Source organism: Tympanuchus pallidicinctus, unplaced genomic scaffold (assembly GCF_026119805.1).
Source record: "Tympanuchus pallidicinctus isolate F22 unplaced genomic scaffold, pur_lepc_1.0 scaffold20, whole genome shotgun sequence".
NCBI classification, from domain to species: domain Eukaryota; kingdom Metazoa; phylum Chordata; class Aves; order Galliformes; family Phasianidae; genus Tympanuchus; species Tympanuchus pallidicinctus.
This window is the reverse complement of record NW_026294722.1, coordinates 11,222,194-11,243,630: the sequence shown is the minus strand read 5'-3', so window position 1 is coordinate 11,243,630 and position 21,437 is coordinate 11,222,194. Positions and strand designations below refer to the sequence as shown.

Here is a 21,437-nt window from a genome sequence, read left to right as displayed (position 1 = left end):
GGCAGTAGTTTGACAGCCAAGGAATTCCTTTAAGTTGAGCACCTTTCAAGCAAAGGCAGAATGTACAAGAGCAGCCTCTGCTGATGTGGAAATGATCGTTCTTATTCAGTGGACTATTTGAGGGAAGACACCTGCAGGACTGGGCCCAGGACTGGATGAAACATCTGCATTCACAGCATAAAGACAAGTCAGAGGCGTGAAAAGCAACAGAAATAGCGCTCTTCTCCCCACCTCAAGTTAATCTTCTCTCAGCTGGAATTGGAAACCAAGCATGAAAGCCTATAGCAGGGCCCAGAGCACATAAGCAGCCTGCAGCAGAGGTGGCTGCCCAATTATTTACTTTGTGTGCATCAACTCTTGCAAGGAGCAGAATTCCCCCTTCACCTTCCCAGCAGGACTTAGGCTCTGCTGTGCTGTTACAGTGACCAGCCCATCACAACCTCCAGCATCCAGCAATGAGCACCAGTGAAGAACTCACAGGCTCCTTTTCCATGCATCACCCCCAGCACTGTCCCTGCTCATCAATACAAGGTGTGTTCTGCATCACAGCTTAGGTGACCAGTGAGGTTGTCCACACAGCTGGAGAAAGCAGAGCTGTTCTTCATCACTAGCAAACAGCATGCAGAGACAACCAGAGAGATGCCAGAAAGCCACCAAGAGCGCAGGGTGATGGACTGAAGGACCAAGGATCAAAAGCTTTTGTTTGCTGTTTTTTTAAATAAGCACAGAATACATCAAGACAAGAGGGTTTCGTTAGGATGACCAGAGCCCAGAACTGAGGGTTTTTTGCTTTGTTAGAGCACTGCATGTCTCACCACCCATATTTGGGGCAAATGGTTCATCAGAGCATTGCCAATAAGGATACCGTGCCAAGAAATACTGCCCAAACCACTGCAATCTCACATACCTGTACAGTGAACTCAGCTGCTGGGTCTGCCCGAGGACAGAGGACAGACGACCTGACATCAGAGGCCAGGCACTGGACTGGGAGTTCAAATCACCCACAGCTAGCACAGAGATGCAAGGCACCTCCAAGGAATCCCAGCCCCAAATGCTTTCTTCCCTGTGCAATGCCACAAGAAAGTCATATTTCCTACAAACCACAGGGGAGAAGGATGCCAGAAAGCCTGTGGTGAAAGGCTGCAATGCAGCTTCCAAGCCTCACAAGGGTTTGCTATTTGCAACTGAAATGTGCAATTCTCCAATATCACACCTCGCCAGGCAGGCTGCACCCTGACCCTGGCTGGATCTGCAAGCAGTGACTCAGGTGGAAAGGCAGTGGCAGAGGAGTTTTGGATGCTGCATCCCTGGAGGTGCTCAAGGCCAGGCAGATCGGGGCTTTGATCAACTCAATCTGGTTATGGCTTCTGATAGCTAGTTCTTCTCACAAGCACCACGCAACTCCTGCAAGCCCCACAGCACCTGCAGGGTAACCACACAGAGCACTGAGAATAGTGAACAGCACTGCTACATGACTTCATTTCACTGCTATCTCAGAAGCAAACTGCTCCCTTCCTCACTCAGCATCTACAGTGTTTTAAGCAGCACACATCTAGCGTGAGCAAACGAAAGGAAAATCAAAGCAGTGAGAAATGCTATTTGCGAAACATAAAAAGATTCCACCAAGAGTCCTCAGGGGACACAGCTCCTCCAGGCTGCTCCAAAGCCTCAGCGAGGAACAGAGGGAACACGTCCTTTGGGCGAGAGATCTGATCAGAAATCGGGAGTTTCAGGAGAGATCCTTGGCTTTCCCACAGGCTCCTTGTATGCAAAGTGAGTAACTTAATCTGTGCCCCAATTACCTTCTTGAAGCTCAGAGACTATTCTACCTGTTTGCAACAAGGGAAGTTTGGCAGTGAAGGTGAATCAATGTAAGCTATAATTCCTCACTGAACAGGAAGCTCTAAACGTAAAACTCAATTCTCCCTTGGAGAATTAAAAATGTTTGGCTTCGGGCACTTTATTGCTGGTTCCAGATGATCTCTCCCTCCTCAGCACGTTCCTTGCGAGCAGTGGGAATGAAATCCGAGTAAGGAGGAAAACAGAGAAACAGCAAGTCCAAAGATCTCCTTTGGAGCTGATGCTGGTAACTGAAAAATGTAAGCACCTCATTCTCTTCTCCTCCCAACTGTTCCACCCTTAATAACGCTGGCGCTTGTTTGAGGGAAGTCCCCTCAATATTTTCACCACATAATTCCCTTGAACACCCAACCCAGCATAATATACATTCTTTTTTCCCAGCAGTATTTCAATGCGGGCTTATTTTCTGTGCTTCCTTCAGAAAGGCCCCCTGTGCCGAGCAGCGCTCCCGTGCCCGAGGCTGCATGGGGACACACTGCTCCTCAGCAGCAAGTGAAACAAGCTGCCCCGGTCCCCAGACGTACACGTGGTGGCCACTGAGCTCCTACAGGAAGCCGGAGCTGCTCTGCAGAGCTTCTCCCTCTGCTCCATGCAGTGCTGCCAAGGCTGCAGCTGGAGCAGCCCCCGCTGGCCCTGCAGTTTGAAATGCCAGTTGTGCCTTTTGCTCTCAGGTCACTCCAGGCTCCAGCCACCAGCTTGGAGCAGGGTCGGGGACACGTCAACCAGCTGGAACATGAAGAACTGAGCCAAGAGTTGGAAACCAGCTCAAATGAGAACTAAGTCCAAGGGCTTGGTTTCAAAGCACACACTGAACAAGCCTTGTGTAATAGAGAAAACTGTTCAATAGCCTGCAAATCTTCAGGGACCACGCACTAATTGCATCGATTTGTTTTCTCTGATTAGAGCTGCGTGCTCTGAGCCACGAGCAAAGCCCCTCTGCCCGCAGCCGAGCCAGGGCAGCACGTCACAGCCCCAGAGGACACGATGCTCAGAGACAACGAAATTGTATTCCTTCAGGAATTCATTACACACACCGCTCCCCTTTGCTCTCCCAAAGAGTATCTGCTAACAAAATTTATCTCCAGCATCAGAGGAGCAGCGGGATCCCTGCCCCCAGGCACAGAAAAGAAGATCAGAGCGGGACTTCTGTGTGCAAACACAAACCCAATCCCAGCTGCCCTCGCACCAGGCAGACCCAGCCCTGAGCCAGGCAGCTGGCAGGGAAGGAAAAGCACGCAGCAGCGCTGATTACGTGGAACGGGAATTAATTGGGGGCATAAGTCTCCCATTCGGCTCTCCATTTATTTTTCCACAGCTCATGATATGCATGCGGGTGGAAATGTGGGGAGCAGCCCGGCCCACCTGTGGCAGCGGTATCACCGCCTCCCATTTGTCTTCCTGGGAAAGCTTCCGCTCCGTACCAGCCCTGCACCTGGAGGATGCACGCAGACCTGCACATCCACATCCTCCTCGCTGACATCACATGCTACCAACTTGGATTACTTCGAGCCTGAAAGCAGCAAGTGCCCACAAATCAGGCTTCAGAGTAAGATGTGGATTAAAAAAAAAATAAGACTAATTTCCATCAGGACCTCAAAAGCGCCACTGCAGAAGCCCACACCCTTCCTGTAAGATACGGAGTGCTGTTTGCCTGCATGCTGCACTTTTTGACTAAAGTCCTTTTATTGTTTAAAGCCACTTACACACATTTTGGCACATGGGGAAAAAAAAAAAACACACAAAAAAACAAAAAACAAAAAAACCAGAGGGAACTGCCCTTCTAGGGCACAGCACCGGGTCAGATAAGGGAATGGATTTTCCATTTGCGGCTCCTCTCTGCCCGCAGCCACACGGCCCTGGGAGCTTTCAGAAAGAGGCAAGTGCTCCCTGCACATCAGCATCCCCAGCTGCAGGATGGATGGCACCCCGTGCACAGGCAGTGACAGCAGCACCCCGTGGGATCAAAGCAGTGCTGGGGTGATGCAGTGCTTGCAGCTGCTCTGTGACTGGCATGGACGTGACTGATGGGAGCTGAAGGTGCCTGTTGCACACCTGCCAGGAGGACTATTGATTCTGTGGGAGACGTAGGAGAAGATGCTCTTCCCCACAATCTGATTCATTCCTTTTAAAGAGCAGTAGCATTTAATTACTATTAACCAAATGCCTTCAGCTCTAATGCTGACTGACATTATTGAGCTCATCTATAACCGTTACGATGACCCTCAAGAGATCTCAACCACACAACACCGAGGAGCCCATCCATCTCCTGTTTGTTGGGGCAGGGAGGTTGCCCATCCACCTGGAGCCTGCAGGCTCTGCCAGGAAAGAGATTTGGGGAAAAACAACCTATTCACACTACAGTGCACAAAATGTTGCTCCATACAGTTCATGCATCTGAGTTGGTGGCCTACAGCGCTGCCCTTATGCCCTAGTGAACTCCACGACCTATTTGTTCCATTACTAAGCCACGTGCCCACTGTTCCTCCATGCCAAAAATTTCAGGCCCTTGTCCACCTCTACAACCCAACACCCACAGCACAGTCAGGTTTCACTGCAGTAATGTGCAGCAGCTGTAGGTATCAACCCGTGCACAACAATGGCAGTGAGGATCAGTACCAGCTGATACTGTCACCACTGGGCAACCATCCTCTTGAAGCCCACAGGAGTATTTCAGTGCATCTTTCAGAAAGCTGCCTCATAACACTTCCAGGAGACGAGGGCTCCTTGGCATGCAGACCAGCATCAGCACTGCACAAGAAGCAGGACGCTGCTGGCCTCGGCCAAGGGAAAGCATCTCCACCAACAGCCCCACCACTGCTTCCCACTTTGGCTCATGCCCAGCTCGGCTCATACCCAGCTCGTTTTGTCTCATCTCAGATGCAAACCATCAGATTTAAACAACACACAGCCTTCTGCAACGCCAGCATCACCAGCTTCAGTCCTCAATCAAACACCCGCCTTGCTTGCCACTGCCTTGCTTGCGAGGCAGATTCTATGTTTCTAAAGTACCTTATTTTTAGGCACAGTTATCAACCCGTACGTCACCATACATGCCCTACTTTTCATGTTTCTGCATCTACTCATAGCCACAATCAGAGATGGCACATCGGCTTGACCTGTTGCACTCACAATATGGTTGTTCTTACACAAATTTTCATCAAATGTTTATCATTTATTACTCTGCAAACATGACTTGGGATATTTTTCATGCGCTGAGTTGACTGCCATCACTGTACCAGAACTGCCTCATCCTCGATGGTGTTGCTGTTACTTTGCTTCTGCCACTTCTGTTGTTACAAATATTAGGGCTCCCTGCTCACGGGTCCCTCTCCTCGTCCATCCATGAGCACAAGGCTCAATCACTGAATATTCCAAGTTGGAAGGGACCCAGAAGGATCATCGAGTCCAACTGCTGGCTCCACAGAGGACCACCCAAAACCTCAGGCTACACGTCTAAGAGTGTTGTCCATATGCTTCCTGAACTCCAGCAAGCTCAGTGCCATGACCGTGTTCTTGGAGAGCCTTCTCACATGCTCAATACATGGCTATGCCCTTATGTGCAAACAGACTTCATAAGGAGAGGAAGACCTCCCCAAAATATTGAGATGGAAGGGCCAGAACCTCTGCTGGGAAGAACTGCTGCTCAAGGGAGATTTTCTGCAGTTTCCCAGATACCCACCCTGTCGTTTCATCCCTACCTCAGCTGAACGCTTTGCTCTTTGAAGCTGTTTTATTTGGATGGCAGAAAAATCCAATAGGGAAAGCCAAATTCAGGCACAGGATTGTTCTAAAGACTGCAATCTGATCCTGCAGATGGTGGACATGGTCCTTCTGTATCCCACAGACATCTACAGCACGGCTCCCACCAGCAGCCTCAGTGAATTGGAAAAGTCAACTAGCAAAGCCCATGGGGTACAAAGCCCCTCTTATTTCCATGTACCAGACGAACATTTGCTCAAGACCTCAGTAACAAAAAGCCAAGCCCTGTACAAATCTCAGCTTAGTAGTAGATAGAGAAAACAGTGGTGGCTTCTCAGGCACTATGGGGCACACATCGTCCTTCGTGCTTCTCCTCTGACAGTTATTTGACCTCTGAATTACTCAGCCAGGACTTCACACCTGTGTGAAGCTGCCAGCATCCCCTATTGCTATGTGCAACTGCTGCAAAGCAATGCCTCATCCTTGGGGTTTCCCCATACAGACCATTAGAGCTGCCATCACTACAGCACAGTGTCATACAGCCATCTGCGACAAAGGGAAGGCAGCTAGCATGGATGAGCAGAGCTGTGCACCTCCAGCCTCCCGTCCTGGCTGACCTCTCTCTCCTCTCCAGAAAGGATGGACTTTCCAGCTCAAGGGCAAAGTGACGCAGGGTGCTGAGCAGCCCCTCACCTGCAGCACGGCGCTGAGAGCTAACGAGCGAACTCTCAAGGGAGATCTCTTGGCAACACAGGGTGAGAGAAAAGGAGGGGAAAATTGCTGCCAGCTTGTTTGTGTGCACTTAGGGTGGCATTTCCAACCATATAATTGTTGCATAATGAATTTAGCAATGGAGTTCAAGAGCTATGATTCATCCAGGCCAAAAAAACATGAGTCAGCCCCCAAAGAATCATGAGATGTTAAAATTATATACATTTAACTTGAGCTTGACAAATCCAAAGGAGCAGCGTAACAGCAGAGCGTCTCAGCGCAACTCAAAACACCATGCAAAGATCTCCACTCCTCCCAGCCAACACGAGCTGAGCACAGCAAGCAGGTCTGGCACTGCTAATAATTTACACCCAGCCCCAGCGTGCAGCTCAGGTTATCAGCTGGATATGGGCACCTGATGCTGCATGAGCTGTGCTGCAGAGAGGGAGCGCAGACCTCTGCAGGGGGCAGCAAGAAAGAGGGCAGATTTACTAGGGAAAAGGATGCCTATGTTAGAGAGCAAGCAGCCAGGAGGCAATGAAGGGAAGACCTCAAGAACAATAAGATATTTTCCACTGGTTGCTTAAAGCATGCCCTCTATTATGTGCTTACAGAGCCTTCATATATATGGAAAGAAAAGTCTTTCTGAAATGAGAAAGGATGCAAAGTCAAAGCAGAACAACTATTCTGGGTTACCTCCCCAGGTGACTCCTTACTCTAGAGTGACACTGCCTCTTTTTCTAGTTTAACTCACTTTAAAAATAGATTAGGCCAATGGTTCCGATCTGCAAGGCCATGGTAGCCAGCCCACTGCTTTTAGAGCATCCTTAATTAGAGCCTGGATATGGGGACAAGCAGGTGTCCGGGTGCACATCTGATGACCCAAATTTGGGAACATTAACCTAGAGCAGAAAAGAAAGCAGGAGAGTCTGCCCAGAGACAGGAGCTGCTGTACAACGGCCACCCCTATAGCGGCCATACGGACATCCTTCAGCTTCTCCTCCCGCTGTACACAGAACAGCCCATGCTACACGCTGCCAGCTCCCAGCCAAACAGTGCTGCAAGAAACCCACAATCTGTGCTTTGCATGGAGCAAAGCCACCTTATAAAGCCATTTCTGTTTCAGGTTCATTGGAGTTTACCACTTATCAAAGTTCTGTTTAGCCTCATTAATCACAGCCTATCAAGCTCTTTCAAATGCAAACAGAAAAGAGTACCCAACAAGCACACTTCGTGTTTCAGCCCTCTTCCACTGAATTACAGAAAGGCATGGAGCTGGAATGCCCACCCACCCGCCTCCTGCTTTGCAACCCCTTCCCTGGAGATTCCATCAGCTGACTATTCTGGAAAAAAAACACATTATCTCTTCCTCTCCAGCTAGCAATATTCCAAGGCAGCACCAGCATGCTGTGTGGGAGGAAGGGCAAGGAAAGGCAGGGGCACCACTGCTGGCTGCAGGATTCAGGGCAGCCTCTGTGAGCAGGGGTGGCCACAGAACCTTTGTCAAAGGCCGTGAACTTGTTACCCAGGCCTCTAGAGCAATCAACCCTGCAGCTCACCTAATCACATCAACTGATATATGTGTTTGCTTTGTATGGGTATCGAGGCTCAGCGTTCCTGGAGCTATTCGTTCTTCTAGGCGCCTACGTGGCTCTGCTAGCCACTGTATTTACACATTGCTGTGAGATTTGCAAGAAAGGAAGGGTGCAGGAAGAAATGCATCACCCCAAGAAGCAGGACATGCCCCAGCAAGGAGGGCTGCCAAGGGCTCCCGATGAGCTCAGGCTGACACTATACCTGACACTGAGCAGCCAAGCAAGACCCAATACAGGAGCAGACATCAGGCTGCTCACCTTCATCCCAGCCATAAAAGCCCCAGCATCGCCTTAAAAATAATACAAAATTGTATCTACAGTTATTTGTATGTACTTATTATCAGGCTTTATTTATATTTATTTTTATATTTGCTATACCAGTTATATGTCTGCATAGATACATAGATTATATCTACATAGATAGCTATAGATACCCAAGCAGATACAGATCTCCCTCTCTATACACACACACACACATATAGACACACATACAGCAAACACTACGTTGGAGAGCAAGCAGCAGCAGCGTGCAAAGCAGCAAACCCCAAGCAGCAGCAGGGCAGCAAACCAGCATGGATGTGTAGCAGCCGGCAGAAGGGCGCTGTCGAGATGAATGAGATAGGAGCACGTGGAGAGGAGATGAGGAGACCATAGATTAACAGAAGAAGACAGATTTCTAGTAAGATTGCAGTAAGCCTCTTTAAACATCCCTGAAGGAAGAGCCAGCTGGCAGGGCTGCCCACAGAGGTGCTGTAACTCAAGCAGCAGCACACAGCAAGCGGCTGACCCCGCTCGCACATCCCTGCTCACACCTGCAGCTCTTGGGGCAACGCAGCGCTCCTGAACCCTGCCATGCTCAGCACAGGGTCACATCCTCCCAGTGCACAACATCACCTGGAGGAGGAGGAGAGGCAGAGGAAGGCACTGGGATTGTAGCACTTCCAGCTCGTACCCTCAGCTACTGCTCACCGGAAGAGCTGACGGTGCTCCGTTTTCAGTGCCATAACAAAAATCAGGGGAATTGAAAGCAGCAAGAGCAGCTGGGCCAGGAGAAGGCTTCTACATGAAGAATGCAGGGAACTGGTTTGATAGCAGGCAAGATCTGCTCCTTAGGGCAATGAGCCGGGATATGATTGCCCACTGCATCGCCTCTGAGCAGTTCCAAGGGAGACTGCCAGCCTTCCCCTCCTGCAGTGGGCCACCCCAAGCACAGTGCTGACAGCACAGGATCTGCCACGTGGGAGAGGGCAATTCACTGCCCGCAGAAAGGCTGACCTCTCTCCAGCCAAGGAAACGAACCCCGTGCAGATGTAGGCCCTCCATCTCCTATCTTCATTTATAACCACTGAACTCATGACAGCTTCCAATCTTGAGCCACGGGCAGATAAAAGCAAAGGAGACTCACACTCAGCATCAGGTTAAGGAAGGTCACAGCTAAACTCCCCTTCGCCTCAAGAGGAGAGGAGACATTTTTAAAGATGGGGATAAGAAGGGAAGGACATCTCAGAAACCTTTCAGACAAATTCTGCTCTTTCACTCATTTACATAAGACAAAAACGGGACATCCATCCATCCACAAAGGCTCCATTATTTGTCAGCCTCAGACTCTGCAACCAGTATTCCACTAAGCACTGATCGATGTTTTTCTTCTTACTGGATGAAATGTGCCTGGAGGCAACAGGCATTTATAAATTATTAAACCCAAGGAAAACGAGGTCCCAACAAAGTAGCTGCAGAAGCGATGCGGGGGCACAGGGAGCCGGTACCATTGGTACCAGCACACTCACACAGGGCTGCTTTCCAGCTCAGAGACCCAACAAGACGACATTGTTAGCAGTGGGCAGGCCGGGCACGCGCCCCTGATGTCAGAAAGCAGCAGCAGTATCTCAGGGTTTCATCGCATCCAGCACAGATATCTAAAGTTCAACACTTCAAACCTCGGGTCGGTTATGAAATAATCATATGCGTCTTCCAGGCAGAAGGAATACGGGCTTTTCAACCCCACCAGAGATCTCAGAACACAAAGCAAAACCCATAAAAATAACTGAGGAAAAGGATTTACAGCCTCACACACAGTTTTGGTTCCAACTCTTAGCACAGAGATAAAGCAGGGGCAGCACAAATGCAAAGAAGCTCCTCACACTCAGGTCCAGCACAATGAAAGGGGCATGAGCCCCTTCAGACAGCTCAGTTCGGAGCGAGGGCCCCGTTCTGCTCTGCCTGCAAGGAGCACAGGGCAATGCAGGTCAAGGTGAGCGCGAGGGCAGCTCACCAAGCTGCTGCTCACCGTGCTGCTCTCAGGGAGCACAGGAGGCCCCAACGCAGACTGCTGGTTCCCAGCTTTGTGCTCCCCTCGGCAACGCTGTACCTAGAAACATCTTTGTCCTTAAGCAGAATCGCCCTGGTGCAAAAGAGATCTTTCCACAATCACTAACTAAGCAGAGAGCTGAGCGAGAACTCGTTCTCTTGTCAGACAGAGTCACCCCAAGCACATCACACACGGTGCGGAGGGGCCGATGCTCACCGCTGCCGGAGCCCCGCAGCACTCACACCGACAGCCACAGCCAGCGCCCCGGTGCCGTTCCAGCAATTACGGCTGTTTACAATGCCTCAAGAACATTGCATCCACACCTGAATTATGCCAAAGGGGAGCAAAACCCAATAGCAAACCAAGGCAAGGCGTACCTCCTCAGCCCCTCGGGTTCCGCAAGACGACCCCCCGGTACGAAGGCACGCTGAACGGCGAAGCAGGTCCCCCTTGGGAGCAAACTGCCTTAAAGAGGTAACTGCGCCTTCATCATCAGCCGCGTCCAAGATAAGGTCGGACAAATTCACCGAGGAATTACCCGGAGCCCCCGGGGCGAGCGGCACCGCGCCGTTCCGGCGCCCGCTCGGCCAGCCGACTTCCCCCCAACTCCGCGCCGTGATTGCGGCCACCGCTCGCGGAGCCCCGGAGCCGGTGGGACCCCTCGGCCCTGCCCCGCCCGCACCGCCCCGAACGCGCTCCGCAGGGGCAGCCCCTCTCCAGGCGGGGGTGCGAGGGGCACCCGGCACAGAGCGCTCCCAGCACCGCTCCCCCAGATCGCCCCGCTCCGCACTCACCCGCGGCGGCTCCCGAGGCCCAGCGCCGTGCTCCGAGCTCTCCGCTGCTCCGCCGCTCCGGCTCCGCCCCGAGGTGGGGCCGCGCCGCGGGGGCGGGGCGGGGATGGGGGGAGCCGGGGGGAACCGGGGGGAGCGGGGCGAGTAGCGCTGCCCGCCCCTGGGCCGGACCTTCCCGGCAGGTGCGGGGCTGTACCGCTCCTCTTCGCTCCGCCCCGCAGCGTTCCGGAGAGATGCGGTGCGTGGGGCCGGTGGGCGATACATCGCGGTTGCCTTTAAGGGTCTTCGGGTTTTGCTAGGAGAACGCAGCCGTCCCTCCGTCTTCCTGAGGCTGCCGAAAGTGGCTGGAGATAAGGGGAAACCCCGGCTGCTGAAGTTTGAAGGGCCGCGGAGGATATCCGGGTTAGCAGCCGCTTCGCCCCTTTTTGGTCAGCAGAAGCAGCCGAGCGTGGCAGCGGTTCCTGTTTGTCACAGCGATGCAGGAGACAGCGGTATTTTTAAGGAGAAACTCCAGTGCAGCGTTCACGTCGAGCTTGTAAGCACTGAAACTGACTGATGCAGAGCACAAACACCCCTCCTTTCGCAGACAAAGTGAGGCGAGTCAGAGCCTTTGCTGGTGCCCTGGGAGCGCAGCAAGCAAGCACCGTGCTGCCCAGTTCAGCTGCAGGGCTGATGCTTCATGCTTGTGTCAGATCCGGCCCCGGTGCCTTCTGCAGGGCAAAATGGGTTTCGGTAGGCTTGGAGGATTAATCACCATCAGCCCCATTTCCTTCTGAGAAGCAGCCTCTGCACAGCTGCAGGTGACAGAGAGGCAGGAGATGGCTCTGATCGGCGAGCTGTGGGTGTGTTACAAGGCCTAGTGCAACAAGCAGCCTCGGATTGGGATTCACTCCTTTGAACTGGACAATGAGGGCTGAGTGCTTACGGGTAGTGAACTGGTGTCTCTGCAGCTGTACTGGGGTGTGGAGGAGCATCCAGAGCATGGAAGTGCTTCAAGGTGGGAGTCCCATCTGATGGCATCTCACAACTCCCATACTACAGCCCAGCAGAGCTGCATTTCACCAGTCAGAATCATTAGGACTGGAAGGACCCTATGATCCCCAACTCCAACCCCAGCCACCCTGCCATGCCCACTGCCCACATCCCTCAGTGCCACATCTCCATGTTCTTGGACACCTCCAGGGGTGGTGACTCTCCCACCTCCCTGAGCAGCTGTGCCACTGCATCACTGCTCTTTGGGTGAACACATTTTTCCTAATATCCAACCTGAACTTCCGCTGGTGCAACTTAAAGCCATCACCTCTTGTGTGAGTCACCAGTGACACATGGAGAGGTGCCTTAATCATACAAACTCATCTGATGGATGCATTTATAAATGCAAACATCTGGAAAATAAAGCTAACGAGAAGGAATTACAACTATGTCCTCCTCCTAAGCATCCACAATGGTGCTGCAATGTTCAGGCAGGGTGAAGGTGAGTAGTGGCTCTGGGAGCACCCTGAGATCCCCACCTGCCCCAAGGTTCAGGACTGTGGGATGCTCCATTGCCAGCAGCTGAGCCCCGGGCTTCAGGAGAGCTAGGAGGCTCAGGATCACGCTCTGAAGCCCATAATTCAGTTTGTTTATTGAAAATGTGTTGTAAGCACAGCTGCTTTCTGAGGCACGTATGGTAATGATGGGAGAGTCATATAAATAAACTGGCTCCGGGCCAGCGCAGTGAGTCAGTGCGGAGAGATGAAACACATCTGAACAGCTGACAGGACTGAAAACACAAAGATTCATTTTCTGTTCTGCAGTGGGGTCTGAGCACTGCTATCAGGAGGAGAAGGGCAGCACTGTGTCTGCAGGGCCTCGCAGTGCCCGGAGCTGAGAAGGTGGAGCAGCTGCAGGGCTGAGGCAGGATGCTGCTCTGCCCCTACTGCTCGCTGCAGATCAAAGCTCTCTGCTCATTTGCCAACGTGAAGATTTGGAGATAGAATAGAAATGCAGCTGTTTATTTTTTAATGCCATCCAAATTCCCTGGGTCGTGTAACCTAATGTTTGCAACTATAAAAACAGAAGAAAATTGCAAAGATTTTGGTTCCGCCTTGAGCCCTTGAGTTTCTTTGCTTGGGTAAGTTCATTCTTTGCTGGGAAGGTCTAAGAAGAGGGCTTTCCTCTCGTGCTTTTATGACATGCAGGCTGCTCAGGGAGCAGACCAGGCGCCAGCATCCAACTGAGTCTTTGGGAGAAAAAAAGCTCGGCAGAAAGCTGCAGCGCTGCGGCAGCGGGTGGAGGGCAGCGAGCAGAGCCTGCAGCACACACAGCAGGAGCTGCCAGCCCTGTGCTGAGGTCAGAAGTGTAGAAGTGAGGGTATGGTAAAACCCAGCCCAAGCTCCATGTGCGTGCAGAGCTGGCATGTTTGTTGTCACTGCATTGCTGTACACTCGCACAGGAACAGCTCGTCACAGCAGGGAGCAGCCCCACACCCTGGAACCCACAGTGCACCATCCAAAGGCATTGCCCTGCGTTCCCTCTCCCCTTTATTTTATGTTTCCATGACTACAGGTTTAATTTCCTAGCCAAGTTTTCTTTTCACGACCTTCCAAGGTCTCTTGATGTGTTGTTCCAGGTTGTGGGCGCTGTCACCACAACTTGAGGCTGATGGTGAGAGGTCCTGGAAAGGCCTCCAAAGCCCCACGCAGTTGCTGTCTATTCTAAAGCCCACCCCAGCTGAGCACAAACCTCTGCAATGCTATGGGAAGGATCTTGGTGTCTTACACAGAGAGATGTGGAACAGCCAGGGCTTGACTGCAAAAGGAGAATTGGAGGAAGGAAATCAGTAGGAGACAGGAGGCAGGAGAGCACTGAGGAAAACCTGAAAATGACAGCAGAAATACAGACTAAGGCAGAGAGGGGCAGGTTGTCTGCCTGCATCCATCTCTCCTTGTTTCTCCGGGCACAAAGATCAGCTCTCTGTAAGTAAAACACTTTGTACCAGCCCAAGGCAACACTTCCAACATCCAGCATTTCCCCAGAGGAAGGGCTACTGCGGGCACAAAAGCCAGGAAAGGGCCAAGAGTAAACTTCTCCAAAGCAGAGAGCCAGGGCCAGGCTGACCTGTGCGTGTGCTGGAAGATTTCACGCCCTGGCAGGAATGAAATAGCAAAGGCCCACAGCCTGCAGGGTCTGAGGAGCAGAGCTGTGTGGGGCAAGCACTGACCTGAGCAGTTCTGGGGAAAGACCAGCTGGACAACACCACCATGATCTCTCTGTTTCCAGCACGGTTCAAGGACTAAAAAGCTTTTGCATTATAACAGCTTTGCATCTTGTTCCTCTCCTCCAATCCTCGGGCTGCAGTTAATGCCTATTACTTACCTTCTGCACAGCAGGGTGGGAAGATTAATTAGGAAGATTGTCTCAAGGTGCAAACTTTGCATCTGGCTGGAAATTTTGAAGGTCAGAAGGAAGCTTGTTTAACCCGGTGTCTGTGTGCCTGGGAGAAAGGCTGTAAGGGTTACATCCAACTTAAAGTCAAGACAAAGGCACGGAACGCTTCTGGTGCTGCACAGCCTCGTGGCACTAAGGTTAGAGGCTGTTAGCAGGGAATTTAAGATGACAGCTCCAAAGTAGCCTCCTGTTGCAAAGGGGCTTTGAATCGGGAGGAGCCTCTGGGCAGCCCAAGGGTCAATGTGTTTTTAGGGAAGAAAGCTCACACTAGTCAAAGCAAGGTGGTGGATTTACTGAGGGATGGTTCAGCTTTGAGATAAAACAGTTATTTTCAGCTGTGTCCACTCCCTTCTCTCACTGAAGTAAGTCGTTGTCCCCGATAATGGCCTTGAATTTCTTGGGTTTTGTCCTTGAAGAAATCATTCTGCCCACTGTTCTCCTTGTGGAACAGGGGTGCTCAGTATGATTTTGCCCATAGCTTTGCTTTGAGGCTTTCCACCCAACTGACCTCACTAAGAGCCGTCCCTTCTCCTGCCAGACATCTATTGATCAGCAATTTATTAAACTATCTCTGTGTGCAGCACTCGGACCTCATAATTGTTCTCATCCGCGAGCCTTCTCCCCAGTATAAGCAAATACCGTCGATAAGCTGTGTACACAGAGCGCACGGTGTTCAGCCATAAAATCCCCAGTGGCACTCAGATATTTGACAAGGCTGGACGCTTAAGGGCGTGCCCGACATTTGTTTAATATACAATAGTTTAATGAATGCCATCTGAACTTGGCCTCAGAACCTCTGGGAAGAGAAAAAAAAAAAGGCAAGCAGGTTTCCTGAAGCATAACCTAAGCACTGGCTTTTGGCAGACACGTGCTGCAGACCCCCGATGGGGCCGCACGGGGTCCCTTCCCTCTGGAGCAGCAGAGCACGGGGAGCAGCCAGGGCTGGAGCCGGGCAGCACGCGTGGCCATCAGGAAACGGAGATCCCGGCGGGCCATGCAACTTTAATGCTGCTGCTCAGCAGAGCGCACATTTGATAGCTGAAGGCATAAAAGCCTCCCCAGGAGCAGGCGTGTCACAAGTCTTTGTCTGTCTTTTAGGGCCGGATCTGGTTTCTGCAGTTAATGAAAGTCGCCCTATTTGTTCTAGCAGGATTTGAATCAGGGCCCGAGCATAGGGAGCTGCAGCTGGGACAAAACAGGGATCGCATCTTCGGGGTTTGAATGCACGTTCCATGTTCAGGTGCTCCTTCTCCCTAAGAATGGTGGCCCAGCTGCTCAGGTGCTCAGGCACAGCAGAGGCAGCAGGAAGCCTGCGTGCAGTTGGATGGCTGCTGGAACACACACCTCGCTCCTGTCTCCAGCTCAGCGTTTGTTCTGCAGCACCTCAGCCTTCTTGTGCTTTCACTGAGCTTTTAGCAATAGCAGAAAAACAGAAAGTTACCTCCTTTCCCATTGCAGTCAGCCTGGACATGGCTCCAGTACTGCGGGCTGAGTTACTGTACCTCTGCTTCCATACCCTGGTTAAGTGGGTTTGTTAATGTTACAAAAGAAAGAAAGACCATCTTTCAATCAGATCCTAATGAGTAAGCAAAACCCCCAAACAGCTGTAACAACAAGTGCTAATGACAACATACACCGCGCTGTAGCAGTTGCAATGAGAAAAAAATTGTTTCTAATCAATATTAATGGGAAGTTTCCTGCTCTGAGAGCTTGAGTGCCTGTTAAGCATCTGTCTCCAGCTGGACCAACAAGGTGATAGCAGACACAGCTCTCCTGCAGAGCGCCCTTCTGATATATTCAGGCAGAAGGATGGATTTCACAAGGAGGAGAAATACAGGAGGAAAGGAACGAAGAGCAAGTTCGTGGCTCTGTCACAGGCAGGTTTTGCTCACACACACCTCATTTTGCCAAGACAAACCTAGTACTCTAGTTCTCCTTAGAAGATTTGCTGTATGATCTGGAAGGGCTTCGTTCCAAGCGTTCACTGACACTGCATCCCCTCTTCCCCGCAGGGAGCAGCTCTGCTGGCAGCAGTGGGGTTTCATCGTGCAGTTACCCAGCTGCCACAGAGGTGACTGCACAGATGAGAATTCACACCGCCAGGGATGAATTTATCCAAACTGAGCCACTTCCACTCACTTTACATAAACACAGGAGCACCTGTCATTCTGAGGGTGCTGGAGGTGCTGACACGTTAGCAAGGAGATAAGCGGTTACTGAACTGCTTGGCTTCTTGGGAAAACACAAGGGCAGGAGGGAAGCCAGCACTACAGAAACACAAAAAGACTTGGGATCGGTTATTGCAAAGCACATGAGAAGCTTCTGAGTTTTGATAACCGCTTGGCATTCCAGTTCTTTCTTTTAATGCCACCAACAGGCAAAGGGATAAAAGCCCCAGCTGGAGAGCCACGTCACCCCCTGAGCTGCCAGTGCAGGATCCCAGCTGCGTTACTGCTGCAGGCTGGCAGTCCTGAACTGCAGACGTGCAGCACTGAGCACAGCCCCGAGGCAAGAGGTCAGCTGCCAGCCCCTGTGAGCCCAGCCAAACCACACCTTCCCAAAGGGCTTTTAAGAGGGATTATTCTGGAGGAGAATGAAAGAAGGGGGAATTTGCAGCACCTCACCTGGGTGCACTTAATTTCTCAAGGAGTTACAATATGTTTATATCACCACACTCAAGAGAAATCCCACTCTGCAGCTTCTCTACCTTGAGAGGGCTCAGGAAGGTTTGAGTGTTTCTGCCTCTCCCACCAGCCTGCACACTGATCCCCCCTGTCTGACCAGATGCTCTGCCATCAGTGTTGCACTGCTCTCCAGGGGCTCTTGCAGGACTTGAAGCAGATGGTGGCCCCCTTGTGCTGAGGGACCCCCACATACAGCCTTGTCATCCCGGACAGATGCTTTCAAAACCTTCCAAAGTATGGAGATCGGGTGACCCAGCTCCTCTGCAGAAGCCTTTGCTCAGCATTTCAGGATTCTCACAGATAATAGAAAATACAACAGCTAAGCTTCTTCGGTGAGGTCTTAAACTGTCGTGGTGACAGGGGCACATGGAGGGGCTGAAAGGTACCAGTGAAGTCAGAAATGCAGATTTATATTCAGCAAGCTTTAAATGATACTCCAAGAAAAAGCAGCAATACCTGGGCTACAGCAGTGTGATGCTGCAACACTGGTGCCAGGGGAGGGCATTCCCAGCCCTGCAATATGGTTCTCCTTGTGAGCACCAGGATCCATGAGGTTTGCTGCTGTCACTTAGGGAGCATAGCAAAGTGTGAAAAAACTCCTCCTGGTTCTTTTCACCAACCTGAGCAGGCAGCTCTTGGTTTTGAATGAGTTCAAATGAAGACCCTTGAGATGTCTGCACCCCTTGGCTCACAGCCTTTTGTGTGCTCTGACCAGTTCAGCCCGATGCCACAGGAAACCTGTTTGCTCTGGATATATAAATAACCCTGAGGACTCCTCTTCAAGGCTACAAGTGCTGGAGTACTGCACAGTAACAATAACCAAGGCTCAGCTGCATTAACCCCTCTGCAAGCCAGGCAGTGCCTCTCCATATCTTCTCTGCAATGAGAATCTTTCACTTTCCCCCCTTTCAAAGTCTGAAGTCTCTCTATACCACACTAAGGGCACCAAATCAGATCTGCAACTTAAAGTGCTAACACTCAGTGCCCTGCCACCTCCTCCTGAGATCAGAGCAGGGCACCTCCAGCCTCAAAGCTGCAGCAGGACGTGCTGCTCTCAGCACGACTGCCACCAAAAGTGCCCACAGTCAGACATGTCTGTGTAGGTCAACACAGCATACAGACCACAGCCCATCACCAGCAGAAAAAAATAACTTGAATAGTTCGTTTGTGTCCTCTCCAGCTTCACCCTTCACGTGCATTCATGCAAGACAACAGTTCCTTGCCCTTGGCAGCATCCCCAGGACTGAGGCAGCCACTGCCAGGCTTGGGCTTGGCAGAGCAGTGAAGGGAAGGACTCATCTTTGGGCTGTTAGCATGCCTGAGTGATCCCGCTCAGCCCGCACTGCTTCCCATCCCACAGCTCCCAGCAGGTCCCTGCCTGGCACCCAGCCCCAGCCAAGCTACAGCAGTGCTCACTGCTGTACAGACACTGATTCCTTGCAGGCTGGGGCTGCTGAGACATTTCCCCTCATCGCCTCTCCTGGAAGGCAGAAAACACTGCCTGGGAGTCACTATTAATCTTTTGATAAATTCAGTTATTGGTTTGCGTACACTTGCAGCTTTCTCTCCCACAGCTTTCTGTCTGGAAGCGTGTGGTTCTTACCTAAAGAAAAGCGGAGGGAGCCCACAGCCACTGCAGGGTTGCTGCCAGCAGCTCTGCAGGGAGGGGAGAGCCCAGTGACACCCACCTGGCAACCACACCTGGACCCTGCACCCATTGGTCCCACAACACAGAACCCACGCTCAAAATCAAACCCTTATGATGTGAAATTCATTACTTAACGTGACCCAACAGCACACGTGCCCTTTTCCCCATCCTAAAGCTCCGCTCCTCACGGCACCACAGCCAGCAGCCCCAGGACTGTCCCCACGCTCAGGGCCTCCACACACAGCTATGTAGAGCTGGGCTCAATCTTTTCTATTCTACAAGAATTAGCAATGCCCCAATCAAGCAGGCCATCCAATTGCTGTAGCAACATTTCAAAGCAAGGCGGAGGGCTGAGCGGCTCATGCTGCTTTGCCCAGTGCTGGGTGGTCAGTTATGTTCTTGGGTGACTTTCTTCCCCTTCTCTTTTTTTCTGTGAAAATTTCAATTTGCCTTAAGGCAGCAGCAGGAGCAGATAGCGACCTAATCCCTCAGCAGCCCGGGCCTGACCTGCTGCAAATGTCTGCGTCTGTCAGTAGTGCACAGCCGCATTCCTCTCCTGAACAATACAAAGGCACAGGGATCCACTTACCTTCAAGCCCTGCTTAAAACCTGTGCTGCAAAGCTCTTTATATAATCACGAACCAAAAGTCAAATCCGTGTGAACCAGCAGGTGAAAATGCATTTTACTTGTTTGGCGAGCCTGGAGGAGCATTGTTAAATATTTTCTATAGTTCTTCCTTTAAAGGCTTACAGTTTTTCCTTCTCCTCCCTTTCCCTGCTAGGTTCTTAAATCCTTCTTGCTCAGCAAACATTAATTTTCCTTTGTCCCAAAGTGCTAAAATTGACATCTCTGTTACTCCCACTTCCTGGTACAGCTCATTGACCATTACTGCTAATAATGCCAGCAGAGCTGGGCGGGATGCTGGGCGCTGAGGGACCACGCGAGCTGCTGCAGGCAAACATGAGTGTGTTTCTCCATTGGCCCCACACAACTGGAGCACATTCTCCTCCCCCTGTGTTTAGAAGTTTAAGCAAATAATCTGGAGGTCAAGTTCTCAATCATGTTACGTCAACGTCCTCTCAATGACTCCGTGCTGAGCTGTGTGCTCCCAGGGGTGAGATGTCAATACGGAGCAGCCTTTCTGTGAGGGGCAGGAGTGCGTGTGGATGGGATGATGCAGCATCAAAACTGGGGACTGTAGCTCTGCACTGAAGCAAACCAGAGACCTGTGGGCAGGACAGCAGTGCCCAGCACTGGGGTGAAGACAGAAGCATGCTGGGGTTGCTTCAACATTTCCCTGCTGAAGTCATTAGCGTTGTGTTTCTTCACGAGAAGATAAAGTCCAGGGCCTGGACAGCAGGGGGTGTGCTGCATGGGAGATAAGGGGGTATGTGCGTGGTCTGGGACTTTTGTAGGATCACAGACTGGCCCATGAGGATCACCCAGCTCAGCCCCTGGCTCCACACAGCACCACCCACAGCCTGGGGGCTCACTGCCCTGTGCAACCTGTCCCACCACCCTCCAGGGCAGAGCCTTGCCCTGACCCCCACCTGACCCTCCCCTAACACAGCTCTGCGCCATGCCCTCGGGCACTGCTGTGGTCCCCAAGGAGCAGAGCTCAGCGCTGCCCTCTGCTCCCTATGAGGAGCTGTGGCCGCCATGAGGCCTCCCCTCAGCCTCCTCAGCAAACACAGCGACTCCAGCCGCTCCTCACACAGCCCTCAAAGCACTCCCCAACTTCATAGCATCGTGTCAGAACCCACAGGAGGTACCACGGCAATGTGGCAGCTTCCCTGTGGGGCACAGAAATGCCTGTGGCGCGGTACAGGAGCTGCCATGACACACGAGCATGGATGGCTGCACGATGCTGACGTGCACCATGGTGTGTGGAAACAGCTCCATGCATGGAGACTTCCGTGTTTCACAAGCACCCTCTGAAAGGTGCAGGTGCTCCAGCTGTGGGCTATTCCGCAAACAAGCCTCCATGCTGGGTCAAGGCATGGCAGAGCACGTCAGAATTAGCAGCCAGGTGCTGCAGTCACACCAGGAAGGGCAGAAGGAACCAGCTCCAGCCATCAGGCACCAGCCCCAGGGGCCAGACACAACTGCACAGAGATTCATGCTTCTGTATACGTTTTCTGCTTCCCAAAATAGCTAGTAAAGATAGGTGAAAATGGGAAAAGAAAAAAAAAAGAGGATTTCCTGAGAGCTTTGGCAATCTAAATCTTTTCTGGGTACTCCATAGAAAGGTGCTGGGAGGAGGAGAAGGGACAGATGTGACACAAACAGTTCTGTTACTCTATCCAGGAACATCACAACTGGGAAAGGGGAGTACGAGGGAGCAGAGAACGGGTCAGCCAGGTTCCACCTCTGCAGCAGAGCATTTTGCATTTCAGGCCCTGCTTCAATCCTATCCTTCAGCTTAAACTCCTTCTTCCAAAAGCTAAATTATTACCAAAAGCCTTTCAGTTTTGTCATTTGAGGAAGTTCTCCTTACTATGGAGAGAGAATTTTGTCTTTATGCTTGGTAGAGAAGGAACTTAAACACCATCATATCCATTATGGCTCTGCATTTAGCATAAAGCTATAATCAAATTACATATATGTTTTAACAGTCGTTGCAGTGGTATTAAGAAATTATGGCATTAAAGGCACGCGCTTACGTTCAAAATGCTTAAATTACACAGCTCAGAAGAAGCTGATGCCACACT

At 51.5% G+C, this 21,437-nt stretch overlaps 1 protein-coding gene across 2 annotated transcripts in view; it reads right to left on the bottom strand.

Annotated features, from left to right (window-relative positions):
• Nucleotides 1–11,075, bottom strand: part of PPP1R16B (protein phosphatase 1 regulatory subunit 16B) — a 49,040-nt gene extending 37,965 nt beyond the window's left edge. The window contains exon 1 of one of the 2 annotated variants that reach the window (XM_052683415.1): nucleotides 10,968–11,075. The gene's annotated coding sequence lies outside the window, so the exon portion shown is untranslated. The remainder of the gene's footprint in view (nucleotides 1–10,967) is intronic. The other variant, XM_052683414.1, reaches the window with a different exon arrangement.
• Nucleotides 11,076–21,437: the final 10,362 nt, after the last annotated feature.